The 20,332-nt window shown below is 39.5% G+C and overlaps 1 protein-coding gene across 2 annotated transcripts in view; it reads right to left on the bottom strand.

Moving 5' to 3' along the window:
- CHRM2 (cholinergic receptor, muscarinic 2) overlaps positions 1-20,332 on the bottom strand; it is a 106,054-nt gene that overhangs the window by 11,622 nt on the left and 74,100 nt on the right. The window contains exon 1 of one of the 2 annotated variants that reach the window (XM_014937412.1): positions 13,399-13,498. The exons of the other annotated variant lie outside the window; for it this stretch is intronic. The gene's annotated coding sequence lies outside the window, so the exon portion shown is untranslated. Of the gene's footprint in view, positions 1-13,398; positions 13,499-20,332 lie in introns of those variants that run through there. 2 annotated transcript variants of the gene reach the window in all.

Raw genomic sequence — 20,332 nt, 5'->3', positions numbered from 1 at the left:
TGCTATCACTTACTCCAGTAAAATCTTCCTTTGCTTGCATCAGTATGATTGTAAAATGAACCATGTTTTGCTGTGTGTGTCGATGGTAAGGTATAGGTCAGGAGAAACATTTGATTTCAACCGACACATATCGTTGCTGTTGATAATACTACCATTATATGAGCAGACAGCGTTATGCATGTTTCCTAATCTGAGATCCCCTGAAATCTGCTGGACTCTTTCCTGTGGACTCCAGCAGGGTTTGAATCAGGCCCGTGGTGAGGTTTCTATTTCATATTGTGGCAGCTTGCTCCCTTGGTACAGGACTGCCTGTGGACTACTTTGGTTTTTGTCATGCCCATCTCTCCTGGAGAGGCAGTTGTTATGGGAACAGATGTTATTCATCAGGCAGACCTACGGGGACGAGGGATTTTTAGGTAATATGACCTCCCGTTATGAGAAGTACCAGATCCTATTCTTGAACAAACAGAGCTCTTGTCTGCAAGCCCATGGGTGTTTGTGCGAGTTGCACAATATGGCACTGACTCCTGTGGGCTACTATAATTTATTCTTGTATACTAAACGCATTCTTGCTAAACAGACAATACCCAGAAAAGGCAAGAAATTTCTCTTGTGACCTGAAAACCAATCAAGTTCATTTCCTGGAATATATTTTAAAATATATATTACTTTGAGAAATGAAAACACCATAATTGTTGCATGGAAAATATCTAAAGCCAAGAAATCCACATATAAAATAATTCATTGTTTGATATTTGATATGTAGTTGGGAGATATTTCCAGTGCAGTATTTTCTCCCCTCTAAAGAATTCATAGTGCTGAAAATCCTTCCCTCCCTTCTCTTGACTAGACACGGATTTGAGGGAGAACTGGGGGATTTGATGGGATACACGGTACATGCACTTTTGGTGTGGTGTGATGCCAGGTCATTTTGCAGTGATTATTAGACAGGCAGAAGCAGGGCGCAGATGGGTTGACCTGAGTTTCGTTATCATTCACAAGGAGAAAAGTAGCCCAGGCTGTCACAGGCTGGAGTAAGCCTTCAGAGTGTGCTGACAGTCATGGTCTGCTTTGCTTTCTTTCATTTACCTCCCTAGCAGTTGCTTGGAACAGTGAAACAGACATCTGATGGGTGAAATCTGTAAGCTGGTTCATTGCAAAAGGGAACGATGGTGAGTGTGAGGAAGCAAAATTATGTTATTGAGGTTATTCATCCTATTCCACAGCAGACCATGAGGAGGAGGCCTGCAGAAAGAGGAGGGCAAGGAGAAAGGACAAGGGCTGCATGTCACCCTGTGGATCATGATCCTTAAACAGGTGTTACATCTTCCTGACCGTGCTGTCCCTTGCTCTGACAGGATCCCATCTCTTTGGTGCATATGAGTCTTGTAGAAATAATTGTAATTTTAAATTTAGGATATATCTCCAACATCTGTCACAAAACAGACTATGGAAATGTTATGTGTATTGAAAAAAATGGCTGATATGCCATGCCTGTCAAAGCTTGTTAGACAAATCCTTCCTCTGTATTGTGCATATTGCCAAGTTAAATATGGTAAGGATTTAATGGCTTTCTTTGAATCCTCTGAAGCCATATGAAGGTCAAGGCATGAAAGAGGAAACAAACGATCTCTACCTGAAAGTTATATTTGTGATTGAAATGGGATTACCCAGGAACCTATGTGCATTGCAACTCTGAGCACTTTTCAGCATTCAGCTCTCAAACAAAAGAAAAATATACTTTTTAAACTTCTCCTCTTTAATCCAGTTCTTCTCCAGTCCAGGCCTATGTAAAATGGATTTGATTTTTGCTGTAGCAATAACAGATAATTTTTTCTTTCCTGAACTGATTTTGATGCTGAACTGCACTGGTTTTGATTCTAAGTTTCTTCCTGGCACCATTTAAAGCCACAGTGTGACAAAAAAGACAGAACCTGCTGCCCGCCCCCTCCCCTTAAACCAATGACAAATGTAATAGGCACATTAGTCAGAATTTATTACAGACCTTAAGAGAGATTATAAATCTAGTCAGGGCTCTTGGTAAAAAAAAACACCAACATTTCAGAAAATTCCCAAATATCAAAAGACTGAAATCTTCACCACATGGATTACCTTCTGCAATCCATTTGAAACTAGAAACATCTTTGCAAAGTGTTACCGCTTCAGTGTGGTCCATTCTTCTCATTTTTATGCACTTTTGTTTTTCTCAATCAACACATGTCCTACAAAAAAAGATATTCTGCGGTCCTGTCTGGATCTACTTATTACAAAGGGTACCTAAGGGCAAAATAAACAATTTCTGTGCATATCTTGAAACAACAAGTAGATCGGAGTGGTACCAACATCAACAAAAGCAGACTAACACTGTGCCACTAACAACAATCAGAAAAAGCAAAAATAAAAACACTCACCCAAAAGCAGCAGGGAACTGTACACGAGTAGTTGGTAGAACTGGCATCAACACTGCTGCCTCAATGCTATTGTTAGGGTTTGAGCATTTGTACAGCTGTTACCTATATCTTGCTCACAGCTGCTCTGATAGCCTGAAACTGGTAAATATAGTGCCATGAGCCCAGCTGGTTTGTATTCACAATCACAGAATCATTGAGGTTGAAATAGACATTTAAGATCATTAACTCCAACTGTAAACCTAATACCACTGAGTCCACCACTAAACCATGTCCCTAAGCAGCACATCTACATGTCTTTTAAATACTTCCAGGGTTGGTGACTCAACCACTTCCCTGGGCAGCCTGTTCCAATGATTGATAACCCTTTCAGTGAAGAAATTTTTCCTAATATCAAATCTAAACTTCCCCTGGCACAACTTGAGGCTGTTTCATCTTGTCCTATCGCCTGTTACTTAGGAAAAGAGACTGACCCCCACCTCACTACAACCTTCTTTCAGGTAGTTGTAGAGGGCGATAAGATCTTCCCTCAGCTTCCTTTTCTCCAGACTAAAAAACTCCAGTTCCTTCAGTTGCTCCTCATAAGACTTGTTCTCTATACCCCTCACCAGCTTTGTTGCTCTTTTTTGGATACGCTCCAGCACTTCATTGTCTTTCTTGTAGTGAGAACCCCAAAACCGAACACAGTATTTGAGGTGGGGCCTTACAGTGCTGAGTACAGGATGATGATCACTTCCCTAGTCCTGCTCACCACACTATTTCTCATACAAATTCACACAAGGAAAAGTATAGGTAGTGTAGACAAATAAATACAATAATGCCTCTAGTTTCAGGAAATAACAAAAAACAAGCAGTTTTTCCTCAAAGGTCTGGATAATTATGTATTTCTACTGTATCGGTACTGTTGTTGCTACTATTACTATTGTTATGCTGATAGTGACCCACTGGTACTAGGACACAATCTATTTTTGTAAGTATAGTTTTGGTAGCAGATATGTCTTTGTTTTTCAGGACCTGGGTAACCAAGAGAGAATTTGCATTTGGTCTTTGGGCAGCTGGCATCACTCCAAGTTAAATTCTGCATCTTAATGCATTGGGAAAACCTGAAAAAAATGCTTAATAGGTATGTTTTTATCTAACTGGTTTTGATCCACAAAACGGCAATTTTAGCCCCTGGAGTAGAGGAGATACATTCACTCATGTGTGTTCTTTTTCTTGCTAGGATTGTACATAAAGAACCATTGATCCCAAACCAGTGAGCAAATAGCCAAGTCTCTTGGTGAAGTTTTCTCTGCACTCTGGTGGAACCATATGATATGGTTGCCCAAACGGCAGAAGTGACTGAATACAATGGTCCATATCAATCCTTCTGAGTTCTGTCTGCTGTACTGTGCACCTCAGTTTGTCAGAGATGCCTACAAGCTGGAGAAAATTTGCAGAATGGCAATTGAAAAGACAGAGTGTCTCACCATTCCATTTCAGAAAAAGCAAATAGTTCAGGACATCTTCACTGTGAAAAGCTAGAACAGAATAGCAATTTTTGTTCCTTTTTTAATGTAAGCTGTGAAGTGGGGAGGTCTGGAAATCTAGTTAACAGGATCAAAATAATTTTATAACCCTGAAATCAAACAAAAAGTAATTTTTGGTCTATGGACCATAAAAGGCAAAATGGACCTCTTATTAAGGCATCCCACAGTTTTCTCTAGAGGCTTGAGTTAAATGGAGAGGATCTCCATCTAGAGGCACAGAAAGGAAGCTACCACATAAAGCAGTCATTTCCAGCAGCAGGTTGGCTTCAATACATGTTGAAAATTTAGATACTTACTTATCTCCCAGGGGGAGGAGCCCCACATTATATTGCAACATACATTTTGTTGTAATTAAGGAGCATAGATTTAATTTGACGAAATTCTGAAACCATTGCAGTTAGATATTCTTGTACCAAACAGTATGAATACTGAAGTACAATCAGACTGGATTAGCCACTGCACTGACACACATGCCTGAGTTTACCCACTGGAATAAGTATTATTTAGTCGTCATTTTGGGAATGATCCAGCCCAACGTGTTGTTTCAGAGTAGGCTGTGAATGGGTCATCAAAACGTGACAAAACTAGGAACAAACTCATGCCACACACACATTTCATCAGTGAACCTATGCTGATTTCCACTTGCAGAGGTTATGAGCTAGCTAGAAAAGGGAGATCAAAGTGGCGGATTTCCCTCCTTCCACTGTTGTTGGAAGTTGACTAAATCTCTTTGTACCAGTCCACCCCAACAAGACAAGTTTTATCAAACTATGACATTTCATCTTGTCGTATTGCTTGTTAACTGGGAAAGGAGACTGTAACCCATCTTGCTACAACCTCCTTTCATAGCCCTTCCTACTTAGCTAGCACTTTAAGAACTTAAAAGGGGCCTTTTAAGAAAAGATGGGGAGGGACTCTTTATCAGAGACTGTAGTGATAGGATGAGGGGTAATCGTTTTAAACTGAAAGAGGGTAGGTTTGGATTAGATATTTTTAAGAAATTCCTTACTCTCAGGGTGGTGAGACACTGGAGCATTTGCCCAGAGAAGCTGTGGATGCCCCATCCCTGGAAGCATTCAAGGCAAGGCTGGATGGAGCTTTGAACAACCTGGTCTAGTGGGAGGCGTCCCTGCCCATGGCAGGGGAGTTGGAACTAGATGATCTTTAAAGGTCCCTTCCAAGCCAAACCATTCTATCATTCTATGATTTTATGTTTCTATATCTTGTTCAAGCACTTCAGATAAAATACTCAAACCAGAACTCAGCCTAAAATTATACCTATCCTCAGCCCTGAAAAAGGTTCCCTCAGCATAAGAGTTATTTAAGCTTCAGTTAAGATTGAATTGAAGATCATTAGATTCCAGGATATATTCTCTGAAGGAACAGTGCCGTGATAGGTAAGTACTCCCTCTGCAGCCCAGCATGAATTGGAGGCACAGTACTTCATTATTCTCATATCAGCTATCTTGCCTGTGCTACTAAATAGAAAAACCTTTTAAGAGCTACTCAAAGTCCCTGGGTGACAAATGGCTAGCTAGGGAAAGAGGAGAGAGTTCAGATGGCTGACTGAAACCAGCTCACAATTTGTTCTAAATACCTGGAAGCTAATGCATAGTAGAAATGCATCTCTTATTTAAAATATGTACAGGTAGATCTAAAATAAATAAATAAATAATGACAAAACAAAACAAAACAACCCCAAATCAAACAAAAAAAACCCCCAAACCACACTCTTTCTGTTTTTTTCCTGGCTGAAATGATTTTTTCCTGCCAAAGCCTGAAGTAATATTGGTGATGAAATAATAACAGAGAACTATAATACAGTATCAGGGAGTCTCTCAGAGAACCACTGATTGACCCCCTCAACCTGCCAGTGAGTCCAGCAAAGATGCTGTGATATTTCAGTAAATCTCTGCAAATCTTTCCCAGTCAAGGAGGTCCTTTTGGGACCCTGAATAAATCCATGGAGACTCTCACTGTTCCTCAGAGATTTTGCAGCCTTCAGTAGTGTCTCTGACAGGAATATTAACATGCTGAGGCCCCACAGGGACTCTTACTGAAGTAAAAGGAAATCTTTCCTTTTCCCTTGGTTGGAAATAGTGTTAGTACATTGCTTTTATCAGTGATTTCCTTATTCACTCACTTATGATCCAGCAGACTCACTTGTGATACCTGTAGATGATCCTTGAACCTGCTTTGGAAAGCACCCAGTATCTTTATTCAGCAAATGATTTTAAAATTCTTCTAAGTCCATCATGATCACTCTTACGTGAAATTCTCAAGAGCTTGAAAATCTAGTCTGTTCTGCTTCTGTGTCCATTAATCTTTGCAAGTTTTACCCATCTTTCATGTTACTTAACAGCTTACCTAAGATGTAGATTAGAAGCACAGAGAAGAAAGCTGACTCAGATATAAAAGGAGTTGGCTCAAATTCTTTGCAGGAATTTAAGCATATATTGAACTATAGTTCAAACAAGTTTCTGAGAGGGCAGCTAAATCTTTTTTTATGCGTGTATTTCTGCAGGCCACATTTAAGGCAGTGACAGGGAAATAGTGAAAGGATGTAATTAGCTCTTTACCTTACCAGAAAAGAGTGCTACCTAAATTCCAAAGCAGAATTCATATTTCCAAGCCCATTCTGCAGTCTGAGAAGTCTGTTTGTGAAAGACGGAAAGGTGCTAACAATGCTTAACAAAGTGTTTGTAAAATGTTTGAAAATCTCAAATGAAGTGTTTGCTATAGCTAATTATAAACATGTTGATCACAGCTATGAATATCTACTGTGAGCCTGCATGATCATCTCCCTTTTTGTGGATAGAGAACCTCAAAGATTACGTATTCCTTGCCAAAGGAAGGAAATATTTATTCAGCATTTTTTTCTGCAGCATTTATGTTCACAGTTACTACATTATTACAGGCTTTCTAAATATCTAACTGTGTTATGTTTCACTAATGACTGCTACCTACTTTAATTACATAAACTGTAGTTGCAGACTAATTGCATTTTAACTCCACTACAGGTTTAAGAAATCCATGTCTAATTCTGGCTCTGATGCATGGGTCCTGATATTTGTCTCAACACACTGCAGTTACACTTAACAAGGTGAAATACCTTAGTTTTACATATGAATAACTCACCACACCATTAAGAGAAGTCCCTATCCTATGTTAAACAATAATGTAATGCTTAACAAGGTTAACTTAATAACAGGAAACAGGTACATTGTCTCCGACTATGCACCTTCTTCTTGGCCAGGAAGACTAAAACAAATAAACAAATATTCTCAAGATCACTGCTCATTTTTATTCTTAAAGAGACACTGCAAAACTTGTTCACATCAAACTTTGACCTCCCTTGCATGTTTGTGAAAAGAAAATAATAGGAACATTTGAAATGCAATGTTTCAGAAGGGCTAAATGGGATTATTTGAAATTAAAACTATTAAATGCCTAAAGGGCATTAACTAGCACAGGGTAGAGAAGAGCAGGCAATTATTCTATTTATGAATAAATCTTCACATGTGATTTATTGTGTGGGGCCACACAGAATTTTATCCCCAGGTGCAAAGGCTTCAGCTCAGCTTCTCCCTGATGGGAGACAGTTTACTACAATTACTAAACATAAAACTTTATCCCTCTGTCACAGTAACTGTTTGGACACAAGTGTGTAGAGAAAATACTGTTATCCATCCCACAGAGGGTTTTGCAAACTGCTCTTGTCACTTTAGCAATGGAGTCTATGAGACACAGAGCTTCCAGAGTGATAGTGATCAGTATACCTGATGTCCCTTGCACATTTCATTTTAATTCAGATGATTAAAAAAAAAAAAAAAAAAAGAAAGTCTTTGGAGATAAATAGGTTGATTTTGAAACTCAGGCTTCTAGAGACTGTGCCACTATATTTTGCTGCATGGGGACCTCTTTCACATGGTGGCAAAAGCACCGTGTCACTTTCATCAAGGCTGTTGTTAGAATTACTTGACTTGCATGAAGTCATCACTCTCCCATTTCTGGTATTGAGGGTCTCAAACTGTTTTTATTAATATCCTGAAATTCCATAATTATGCTGTAGATTACTCTCTCCCTCCTTTTGTCAGACTTATCTGTTATTGTCTGCAAGTTTGCCATTCCTACTTCCTCACCTCATACCACCTTTCCACGGCAAATGTGTCTGAGGAGGAAAAGACTGCCAACTAATATATTTTGTTTCCTGAGATTTCACCTTACCCTCATCTTCTGCAGTGTATCCATGTGTTCCAGTTATCTCAATCTAATTCTGTCTTTACTTAACAATTCTTCAAATTGAGACTTGATAAAGCAAACTTATGGGAAATGAAATACTGTCTAGAGAGGAATACTAGTAATGTACTTAGGAAACAATCTCCTCCATCAAACTGCTGAGTCCCTAGTGTGTCATGTCTGAGATTAAATCCCTCCCACTGTGCCATGCAAGAGCAGCAGAATCGCTCAGCAGCGATTGCTGCATTGCAACGTGCCTCCAAGCAGCACAAACCTATTTGATGGGCACCGGTACACGCCTAAAGAAAGGTATATCAGAAGGTGTGGGGCAAGAGAAAATAACTAAGGTGAAAGCAAGAGAGAGTTGAAAGGGAAAAGACTGAGGTGTGAATGAAAAAGAAAGAAAAGTAATGAGGAGAAAGCAAGAAAAAGTGACTGCAAGAGAAATGAAGAGTTCTGCGAGAGCATTCACCTGGGATCTTTGAAAAATATGAATTAGTTTCTATAACCTATGGATTAAAAGACAATTTATATGGTTTGCAGTTCTCCTGGCACTTCCTTCTTTTCAATGAAATAATTTTTTGTCTTCTCTGTTAGAACTGAATAACAAAAAAATGAATATTTTTAAAAATTTATTTGAATGTTGGTGACCTCTTACTGTTAACCTCCATTCTCCCCATAAGAAAAGAAACGAAATAAACAAACATATGAGTAAAACCTTCTGAATAAAACCCCTTCAATTCTATCTATTGAACCAGCCCAATTTTCATTTTTTTTGAACTGCTTCTTTGAAACAGTGAATCATTTAAAACAATAGGAAAACAATTTACAGACAGTTTCATGTAGCTCAAAAAAGCCTTGTCTTAAATTACCATCCCTTGTTGCCTGTTTTCAGTAGAAATTCTCCACTGATCCTAAGTTTCAGTGCCTGTCTGGATTATCACATCCCAGCCAACAGAGAGATCAGCTAACATTCCTTCGCGTCTTGTGCATTGAGCAGTATTGTTGAAGTGACTTCAAGATCTGAAATCTCACCTCCAATAATCATTCAAACATTTAATTTCCTAAATACTGCTGCCATTCACTGAGACTTGGCCTCCGTAACTTCTTTGGAGAAGAGAACGGAAATTATTTTTTAAAAAGTTATTCTTCTTTCCTTACTTAGAAATTCCAGTGTATTTAATTTCCCTATTTTTTCATCTGTAGATTGCTTTTGTTGTTTCCTGTGGAAACAGGAAATTTGTGTTGTGGACTTGATCTTATTTCCCTTTTGCTCTATCATTCTTTTCTTGATCAGTTCTGTAGCAAAGCCATGACCTAGGGTCTGGGACCATTAGCAATTAGTTTCATGATGTATCTGCCTCCAAAAGGTATGACATTCCAATAATCAGGAATGATTCAGAGGTTCCTATATTTCTGCCCATCATGTGAAAATACAATGGAAAGAAATTACATAAAGTGAGCAACAAAGGGAAAATGTGACCAAACTCCATGGACCCCTGGAACCTGGTGCCCAGAACATCACGTCTCTGCTATGTCAGCTAAACTGGCAGAGGCACAGCTCAGTGCTGTGGAACAGACATGGCTCTCCATGAAGTCACATGCCGGGGATTTGAATTGTCTTAGTGTCTTTTTTTCGCCCACTTCTGTTTGTATTACTAAGTGCTGCCTCTGAATCTCCTCTCCTTAATGGCTACAGTCTTCTCAGGTCTTTGCAGTGGCTCTGCTTTAGGGATAAGCAGAATTTGGCCTGTATCCTTTGGGTCTGGGACAGGCTGGGTTCCTTCCTTTTCCATTTTTCTTTCTCTGGTCTTTCTCATCTTGTTCTCCAACTCTCAGCTGTTCAGATCAGTGTTCTAGCTACAATTTTGCTTAGGTAGTACTGTGTTGTTTTACTCATCTTCTGGTATAAGTTACTTCCTTTGCTGGCAGTGCTCAGCTCCCATTTCTCTGAGGACTTTGAAATGCAGAAAGGAAAAAAAAAAAAGATTCACACAGGCTCATATAAATGTCCTGGGGGGTCTCGCAGAAAGCGATGCTGCAATGACACACAATGGCGCTGCCCTCCTGCTCGAGATGGATATGGGGTGAGGCTGGTCAATGGCTTTACCAGGCAACATACAGAAATAGTCCTAACCTTCATCAGCCTTTCTCTGAAGTTTGTAAGAATCTAATACATCAGTACAAACTGACAAAATAGTCAGTTTTTCTCCCTATTTGTGAATTACCAGTAGGGTGCAGTATCCTTTATATAATATCCTTCATGTAAGAGAAGTAATGGAAATTGTTTGGGATGAGAAGTGCAGGGGACCCGTGAGTGGAGAATCAGGAGATGTCACAAGTCAGGAGTGAGGCGTTCTGCCTATCTGAGTGTTTGATTATGAAGTGAATCAGATCCATCTGAGCACGAATTGTTTTTAGCAAGTATTTAGAGTGGTGTATTGTGAGGGTAGCTTGAAGGGACAACCTTATAACAGCAGAGAAGCAGCAGTATATTTCTAACAATGCAAAAATATCCAGTACTAGCAATGCAATAACAGGGCTGAGTGGAACAGAAGGTGGTAACTATACCTAATTTATGCATATAGAATAAACAGTTATATTACCTATAGAATGTATGTGTATGTTCAATTATTTCTTCATAAGGAAATTACACCAACACCATCACTACATACAGTAGCATTGACATCCCCCAAGTGAGAATACAGAATCAGGATGGGAGAAATTATTTTTCCTAGCTGAAGGGTTTGGTTTTCAGTGTCTCCCAGAATTTGAGGCTGAACAAAGCCTCAATAACGCCACACTGATTTGCAGATGTCGTGCACCCCAGTCATATATGCCTTGTGATAGTCTTTGAGAAGTCTATGGCTCAAAGGCGAATTTCACAGCTCCTTGCTCTCAGTCACTCACACTATAAGCCTGTGACTTCAAAGGGACATCTGAAAGGAAATGTTTAGAGGAAAAAAAGAAAAAAAATGGGAAAGATTGTCTGCTTGTCCCTGTTTTTTTTTCTGCTCATGATATAACAGGCTTATGATACTTTGGTATAACTGCTTCTCAGTGGGTTATTTTTTCCTTCTTACTTTACAGAGACCACAAAATGAAATTGGCAGGGAGGAAGAGAACAGCTGTGTGATCCCAATCCAGATGCTGTCATCTTAGAGTGGGCTTGTCAAAGAGCAGGCAAGCAACTTTCCATCTCTAAGCAGGCTTATTGTGTTGAGCTGGAATGATGTCCAAGATACTCTTAGAATTTTTCATATCAAGATTTTCAGTAGTAGCATATGCAAATCATATACTGCTCCCTGCTGCAGATTTAGTCATAAATAAATAAGAAAAGTCTATGAGGGTTGATGCTACCCTTCCAGGCTACAGGCAACATCACTGAAATGTTATTTTCTTTTGCTTCTGAGTGCAAGTGAAATTCAGCTCTAAATTCAGTCCATTCCAAGGCTGTGAACACACTATCTGTAACATCTATGTCCTCCATATAAATGAAATCCTTAATGGCTTCCATAAAGTGTCTGAACTGCATCTTTTTGGGGGGGTTGTGCTGGTGGTGTGTATAAAACTTTATGTAAAGTAGGATTAAATTATTTTTTATATTTTTAATGAGTTAATTTGGGATCTTTCTGTTTCAGTCTGTAATATGCAATGCAATCACATTGAAGGGCTGATGTGCTGAATGACACTGAATGGTTAAAATGCAGACATTGTTGTTTGTAGAAGGACACACTGTAGGGATTTACAGTCAGGTTAATGTTCAACCTCTTAATCTTTTTAATGTTATGGTTGGAAAATGCCCTTTAAATTTAATTATCGGCTTCTTTACATTTACAACTTTGCAAATGAGCTTTTAAAAATGTCAGTCATCTCCGTTTACTGAGATCTATAATAATTTTGTATCCACTCATAATGATGCTGGTCATCCTAAAAAAATGCCAGTCAACCCACCATGCCACTGACAGCATCATTTATTCTCTTCTTAGTTAATTTTTAATCTCTTCTTAATGAATTTTGCATATCTTGAACCATGTAATTCAAGGGACAGTGTGCTTCCCCTTTACCCCACCACATATTAGAAACATTTCAGATCTTAATAGGTTATGGTTTTGCATCTAGATTAAGAGCCTTTTAGTAACCTAGGTAGTAAAAACTCACTAACTGCTTTGGGATGGGTGGCATTGTCCTGAGAAAAGGATTATTCCAGAAAAAAAGGTCTAAATTATTAATGTTTAGACAATGGAAAATAAATCTCAGGAAGTAACTTGGTATGGAGTCTACATAAGATGCAAACTATGTCAGTACCTTCTCTATACTTTCATATCAATTTCTTAAATGTTTGGAAGAGCAGGCAACAATTTTCAATTTTTTCAGGATGGATATTGTGAGGGTCTGCTGTCTTTGGAAACAGCTGCCATTCTGACTGTCAGGTGCAACAAAGTTGAAAATGGCATCAGTGTAACTACATGAGAAGGATTGACCCTGTAGGAATAGGTGGCAAAGAAATATTTGTCAACACAGAGTCCAGTGGTATCCAACACCTTGCCTCATTATATCAGCTAACACTATCCTAGGTGACCACTGTCGTCAGCTAGGTTGTTAACAGAGAATGACAGCACAACTAAGTCAAAAAGTTACTGGATATTTCCCACTTCTTGTACTCCTGAATACAGGAGTAAGAGGCTCCATGGGGACCTGGCAATTCTCCACTGAGACAGAAAGGAAAATGAGGAGTGGTATCATCACAGCTTCATTTGTCTCAGCAATGCTGGTCATGCTTCTAAGACTCGACACAAGGGATGTCTCAGTTATCCACACAGGCTGGAAACAGGCAAGAGACAAAAAAATGCAAAGGATGTGGAGAAATACAGGAGAATTTTGTTACTTACATTTTACACAGAAGTGTATTTATTCTTTCTTTCATTATCTCCAAGGTAGGTATTGCAAATGCATAATCCATTTAGATCAAAGATAGCACATTTGAACTGTATCACCTGTGCAAAGAAGATCAAGCACCCAAAAGACTGCATTCACAAATAACACAATTATATCTGGTAATGACAAATGTCTTTTCTAGCTACTCCTGCTGAGTCTTGTGGTTTACCTAATTCATACCCCATACTTCTACACAATCTGTTTATAACCCAACCTAGTAACACAGTTCATAACTATTTTCAACTACAGATTTGGCAGAAAGATTAAGAGAACAGAACTCTTACACTTTCCCTGGAAGAATCTCTTCTTGCTGCCTTGTAGTCTTCACAGGTGAAAGGTGTTTGCTGTTTCACATCAATGGACTGGTTTGGTGCTCCAGATAATAATGAGAAACTGATGCGATATCAATGGACTGGTTTGGTGCTCCAGATAATGAGAAACTGATGCGAATTACCTTGAACTAAGCAGAGTAAATATGCTTTAAACTCCCATGTGTACACATGGACTTAAAACACTGATAGAAATTTGAATTCCAGGCATTCCATCAAATTTGTCATGAACCTGATGCACTTAGCTGAGATACTTTCTGTTTTTTCATTACAGGAAAACTAGGTGATGTTTGAGAATTAGTAAATAATGATCCAGTGTATTCTGATGCAAAGAACGTGCTGGCATTCAGCTGACAATAAAGACAACATAGTAAAAAGGGGAAAAACTCATAGCTTTTGCAATTTCTCTTTTGCAATTCTTGTGATGCACATTGTGCTTCTGTGATCAGAAAGTAGTTCAATCTACCTGTGTTTGTTACAGTGAGTACAAAATTAAAGCCTATGTAGCCTATGATGAGTGTACCAAAAGCTTTGGTTCTGCAAGGCTCTATACAGTAAGTGACAAAAGGTATTTGAGATTTTTCTCTGTCTGGAAAGGAAGCTCATAAAGTTGTTTTGAGATTTACAAGCAAACTGACCAAGGTAGTAGTATTAGTGATGGGAAATGCCAAGAAGTTTGGTGCTTCACTTTAGGCAAACAGTTGATAGTTAGGATGCTCATATATAACTTTCTTAAGCCTTTAAACTCAAGACTGTTCATAAGAATGTGGCATTTCTTGTTCCCAGGCTGCCAAGACACACCAGGGTTTCCTCTTTTTCATTGCATTGGAGCCCAGAAAAGGGACAGTGGAAAGTCTCCTGGGAGAAAAGCTAAATGAAAACTCTCTCAAGCCTCAAAAGAACAGCTTGAATAAGAGCTTGCCATGAATAACGTATGTTTGTCTCTCTCTACCCAGGCAGGTTAAAACCAGTGTAGAGGTTGAAGAAATGTTTTGAATTCTTGTGAGTTTTTTTTCTAAATGCTTTTGTCAGCTATGAAAGACTCAGCCCACATGATTTTGCCTCGCCAGCCAGAGTGGTTAACAGTCTTCTGACTCTGATGGGACTGTTTCCTTCACAGTGAGAAGCTGGTGACACAAGGCAACTGCTTGCTAGGGAAATTTCCTTATTTACAGGAGTTCTTTCTGCTTTCCTCATCAGGGCTGACAGGAGCACTAACAAAATCTGTCCCTGGGAAGAACCCTGCAGGGGCCTCTGTGCTCCAGAAGCCCTCTCTTTGATTTCCATGAAAAATGCATTAAAAAAACATCCTTCTCCCCCTGCCTCCAGCCCAGGCACAGCCTCCCACCACCAGCTCAGCCCTTGAGACCACAGCTAGGCAAGTGCCTCACATCATATTTTTTCCCCCTGTGTACTCTGCAACTGGGATCTTTGCGGAAGGACCTTGCTAACCAAATAGGCTGTTGTGCCCCATCCATTGAGCTTAAAATATTGTGTCTCATCCCTCTTGGCATTAACATGGTTTGTTGTAATCTTTGGGACAACGGGCATCTACTGGCTTTCTTTAGTACCTGTTAGCTTCTGATACCTTAATTTAAAATTAGCGTAGCATAATGAGGCCCTGTACAGTTTCACTGAATTTAGGTTTTTGATTTTTTTTCTTTTAGTTTTTTTTTAGTTTTTGGTTTTGTTTTTTTTTTTTAATTTTCAGTTGGGATTGCTTCTGGAGCAGCTGGGCAGTGCCCAGCACAACAGGGTCCTTACACCACCTGAAGCCTCGTGCTGTAACCAAGTTATTGGCTAGGGAATAATTGTGTTCATTACAGACAAATCATAAAAGTATAGCAAAAGTATATGGAGAGATCTTCTGGTCTCTGAAAGAGCTGCAAATGTACTTCTCTCAAAGTAAGTTTAATTACAGTTCTTACAAGCATTCATGACTTGTCTATTAAGTCATTTTGGCAGATTAGACTTTTTTATTTGTACAGTTTCATTTAGATTATTAATAATATTTAGTAACAGTTACTCTCCAAGATTTCCCTCACTTTCTATTTTCACTTTGACAAACATATCATCTAGACAGAAGAGGGAATTTTCAGCAGGTACCTGTGAGGACCTTTCCGTATAACACCAAACAGCGCAGCTAGCTAAGGAGTACAACCTGTCTCCTGCTACTTTGAGAATATTCAGAAGATACTTGTGTGCGTTTTTCTCTCACAAGGCACGCACAGGAAGTCTGTGAACAAAAAGCAAATGCATCCCAGTGTCAGATATTTGTGGCATCTGCTTTTTCATAGAGTGGGAATGTTCTCTTCTGCATTGCGTATCTGATCCTACTCAGCTCAGCTGACACTATCCTAATTCAGTATTGAATGTTTCCTTCCTTTTAAGGAAGGGAGTTGGGTGTTTTCCTTCCTTCCTTCCTTCCTTCCTTCCTTCCTTCCTTCCTTCCTTCCTTCCTCTCTCTTACAACCTGGACCCTGATGCTTTATTCCTATTGTGTAGCCTTGGTTATCTTCTCTTGTTCTCCTGTTTTTATTCAAGGAGCTGTTATACGACCAATAGTAACAGCAGCTACGCTAGAAAATGCAAAAGGTGGTTAGGGCCAATTACTCTTGAAGCAATTATTTTTCCTGATTCCTTAAAAGGAACCTGTTGTGCAAGAGATAAATAGAAAATCAAAATCCCACAGTGCAAAGTATAATCTCTCTTTCTCTGTGTGGGCATGTGGGGAATACATATTTATATTGTAGTATTGTATTGTAGTCTCGTTATTTTCATAACCTTTTTGTCCTTTACTGATGTATTTCTGGATATAGTTGATCTGTATTGCATTTGTTCCTGTTTATCCATCTTCTTGTCGTGGTGTACAGAAGGATTTTGGACAGAACTGTGAATATTAGACAAAGTACAGTAAATCCAATATAATCCAAATTATATGGGCTAATCAACAATAACCGGTGTTTCTGTCAGAAGGCGCACACCCACTGAACGTGCAGTGTCTCTGATGTCTCTTCCTCTGTATTGTTTGGTTTTGAGATTCACAAAATTAATCTAAGCTCCCTCTGTAACTAATAGAGCTATCTATTCATAACAAAAATGCACAGATAATATTTGCTTGTATTAGATTCACTTCATCTGCTCTGCAAACATGCTACTTTTGTGCAGGCTTATATTCTTAAGAATGAATTAAATGTCAGGGTACTCATGAGAACTGCAACCACTGGGAGGATATTACAGGATTTTCATGAAGTGAATTGTGAGTTTCCACACATCAGCACTGACAGTGGAAGCCTAACTTGGAGAGTGCTGAGAGCAGGGATCTCATGTATAGGCAACATTACTCTTCCAAACTCCAATTTCAGAGTCTGAAGTCCCATGGTAAATTGCTCTGAAAAAATCAATAGGTCAAAAGCCCTGTGTACGCCAGTGGCAAAACTGCTGTTGCTTTTGGTAGATTCAGGACTTCTCTGAAAAAAGAAAAAAGAGGGGAAAAAACCAGGATTGGTGTTTGGGGACTAGTCCTAGTTCATTGTTTTATTGGATCCAGAGTTAGATTCTTTTGTTCCCTGCTGTAAACCGTCTTGGAATCATGCTTGTTATTCATCACTGAGGAGAAAAGTCTGTCTCTCCAGTGCCCCTTTGTAACATTTAGTGCCCAACCAAAAGTTTACTCCTTTAAAAAGGACAACACTTCCCTTTTCTCCCCTTAGCACAGGGTCATACAAAACTACCTGGGGCTGTGACTGTTGCCAGGCAGTTGGCACACATAACTTATTGCAAAACAAATATCTAAAGTATAACATTGAGTTCCGGATTGAAGCCTAATGGTCTTCCGAGTATCCCAGAGCTATAGATGCAGTCTGCTTTGCAGACTTTTTTCCAGGCGTGTTTACTGGACAACACTTCCCCACTTTTAAGCATGTGCTGCAGTTCACCCAATACATTCTGTTTATGGCCAAATGGATCCCTATGTATTTAACCATTTTACATTCATAAAATAACATGGAATCCTGTAAATTAGCACTGTAAATGACAAAGGCTAGCAAAAGCATTGTAACAAAGATCATGGTAATAGTATTATGAACAGACACGATAAGCAGCAGAACACCTAAGGAATAAAATCCCATCTTTTTTATTCACCTGTTCTATGGAAGAGATGTGGACAACAGACATTCTTTTAAAAATTTGAATTTAAAACTGTGGAAATAGCTGCAGGAGAAGGGCTACTGGGACAGAATGGGATGTGATGGGATGGAGGAGGTCCTGGCAAAAACAAGGTCATAATACTGCAAACAGAAGTCAGGGAAAGAAATTATTTGACTGCCATGGGCAAGTGTTTCTTTTAATAAAACCAAAGACATCTAAATCATGACAATTTTTACTTGGGTCTTGTCATTGAGGAAATAAAACAAAAAAATCAATAAATATCAGCAAAACAAATTGAACTCCCTCACATTCACCCTCCCATCTCCTAAAAGAGAAAAACAATGTTCCCTGTAGTAGAAACATTAGTACTAGATTCAGACATTTCTTCAGCTCTTTTATGCCAATCCTGTGGTGTAAGGTAATGGAAAACCTTCCAGGCAACTGAGTATTTTTCCCCTGCTGGAAAATCACTGGGTGGCATAGACCCAACATTTAAAACCACTTAAAAATGTGGATAACTTTAAGATACCACAGGTGGCCACATCTAATGGTTTAACACAAAGGGCACTAATTAAAGTCCTCTCTGTGTAAAAGGAAAGGCAAAAGGCAATGCTATATCTATGTTTCCCTCTCAAAGAAAATCAATGGAGGCTACAGGAAATTTCTAAGAGAACTGCTGAATGGAAGACTGGCTCTTTCATTTCAGTTACTGAACCCATACAGAGCAGCAGAAGCAATGCAACATTCCCAGGGGCAACTGGTCTCTGCCTGCAAAACCGCGAATAAGAATCACCACTGGGACAAATGTGGTGCTTCTTCCTTCAACTCACATTGCTTTCTGATGTGATTCTCCCCTACGTTACCACTGTGGTGGTGGTTGCTGTCATCCAACGGGCAGTGTGGCTTTGAATGCCTTCTCATTTCACATCAGCCATGAGACAGAAGGTATGTCCAGAGTGGGCTGTGTCCATCAGACCAGAAATATCTGTAATCTAGCAAAGTTTTGTAATAGAAATGCTTTTGTCTGGTGACTGATGAATCTTTGGAAGTAGTCCGAGAGCAAATCATAGGTCTAAGATCAACAATATTTGATACCATGAAGAGTAGAGGACCTGTGAGGTAAGGTTGAGGGAAATAGGCTTGTTTAACCTGAAGGAGTGGTGGCTTTGTGGTTACCTGATAGCAGCCTGTCAATACCTACAGGGAAGCTGCTGAGAAGATGGAGAAAGTCTTTTTATAGTGGTGTATGGTGGGAGGATGAGAGAAAACAGGCATATGGTTTTGATGGATTTAAGGAAAAATTCTTTCACCACGAGGAGAGCAAAGCAGTGGACCAGGTTGCCCAGAGATCTTGTACAGGCTCCATGCTTGGAGTTTTTCCAAGAGACAACAGGTAAAACTCTGAGGAACCTGGTCTGAACTTGACACTGACCCTGCTTTGAGCAGGGCTTTGCCCTAGCATATTCACAGAATGCTAGTCAATGGGATCACAAAAAGGTAAGCCTTTCCATCTCTATTACATGATGTGTTCCCATCCCTTCAAATTGCTTTTACTAGCAACAATGACAGCTGTCCATCTCTGGTCCCAAGCATGCAGGCCTTGAAGTGTCAGCTGTTTCCTTTCTGAGTATAATAGCTTTGACATGAATACAGTCTGCAATGATGATTCGGCTTAGATTTGTTTTCCAGTGTAAAGGCTCAGCACAGAAGCATCAAGGAGATTAACCACATACAGTTCAACCACAAAGGATTTCAGGAAAGTAGCCAGGCCCATTGTATTATCATATCAGCTGTTAACATGGTGGTTCTGATTTTCATCCATCATTGAAGAAGATGAGGGTGTACAGATTCACTCCATTTGAAAAATACTCCAAAAATAATACTGATATTCAGTGAATAGTTACCTCCATAATTAGTCCAGCTCTGATTACAAGCTAGCCAGATCAGCATTCTAATTTTTTGGCTGTCTGAATAGCATCAGAAATGTACTTTGCAAAATACTTGGGTGTGAAAGCACTGGGAGAGTATGTCAGGGTACCACTATCACACTAGATGTCATGAGGATATTGCACTCTGTGGCACACAACTTGGAAGGAACAAGGGTTTTACAGTAAAAGCAATGACATACATCGAACTTTTCTGGAATTAGTGAGCACAAAAATGTGAGCACAGGTTGCCATCTCTGACATCAACGCTACCTCAGGCACCCAAATCCTATTGGTTATGGCAATCTGTTTCTCCATTTCAGTCTTTTGTCTGTGCATTTTATCATTCTTCTGCTCCAAGTTTGTCTTGCAGCTCAGAACTGAAAGATCTACAGGGCATGGGTGATCTTTCACTCACATTTGAGCAATGCCAGGCACAATAGGTTTGCAGGGCGCTAGAGCTAGTATACAACTGCTCAGCATGCCACAGTTCACGTTACAGGAGGGAGCTGGAGGTTTGTTCACCTTTTCACTTGCTTACTTGTTTTCAGGCAGGACATCCAGTGAAATGGGCAAAGATTGGGTTTATTTTTATCTCTGTGCCTCTCCCTTTTTACACAGAGCCTGCGCTTGCTGCAAACTGGTAGGATTTTTGGGCACATCACTGATGGCAGGTATTTCCATGTGCACACACAGAGCTTTTGCTAAGGGAGGGCTAGAACAATGCTCAAAGATAAAGGAGAAAGCGGGGTGTGAGAGGAGTAAAGGAAGATAAGAGGATTCATTTAATGCAGTGGAGCTGAGCTAAAACCTGG

This window comes from Calidris pugnax, unplaced genomic scaffold, assembly GCF_001431845.1.
Source record: "Calidris pugnax isolate Ruff unplaced genomic scaffold, ASM143184v1 scaffold1, whole genome shotgun sequence".
NCBI classification, from domain to species: Eukaryota; Metazoa; Chordata; class Aves; order Charadriiformes; family Scolopacidae; genus Calidris; species Calidris pugnax.
The sequence above is the reverse complement of the archived record's forward strand: the minus strand, read 5'-3'. Positions and strand labels throughout refer to the sequence as shown.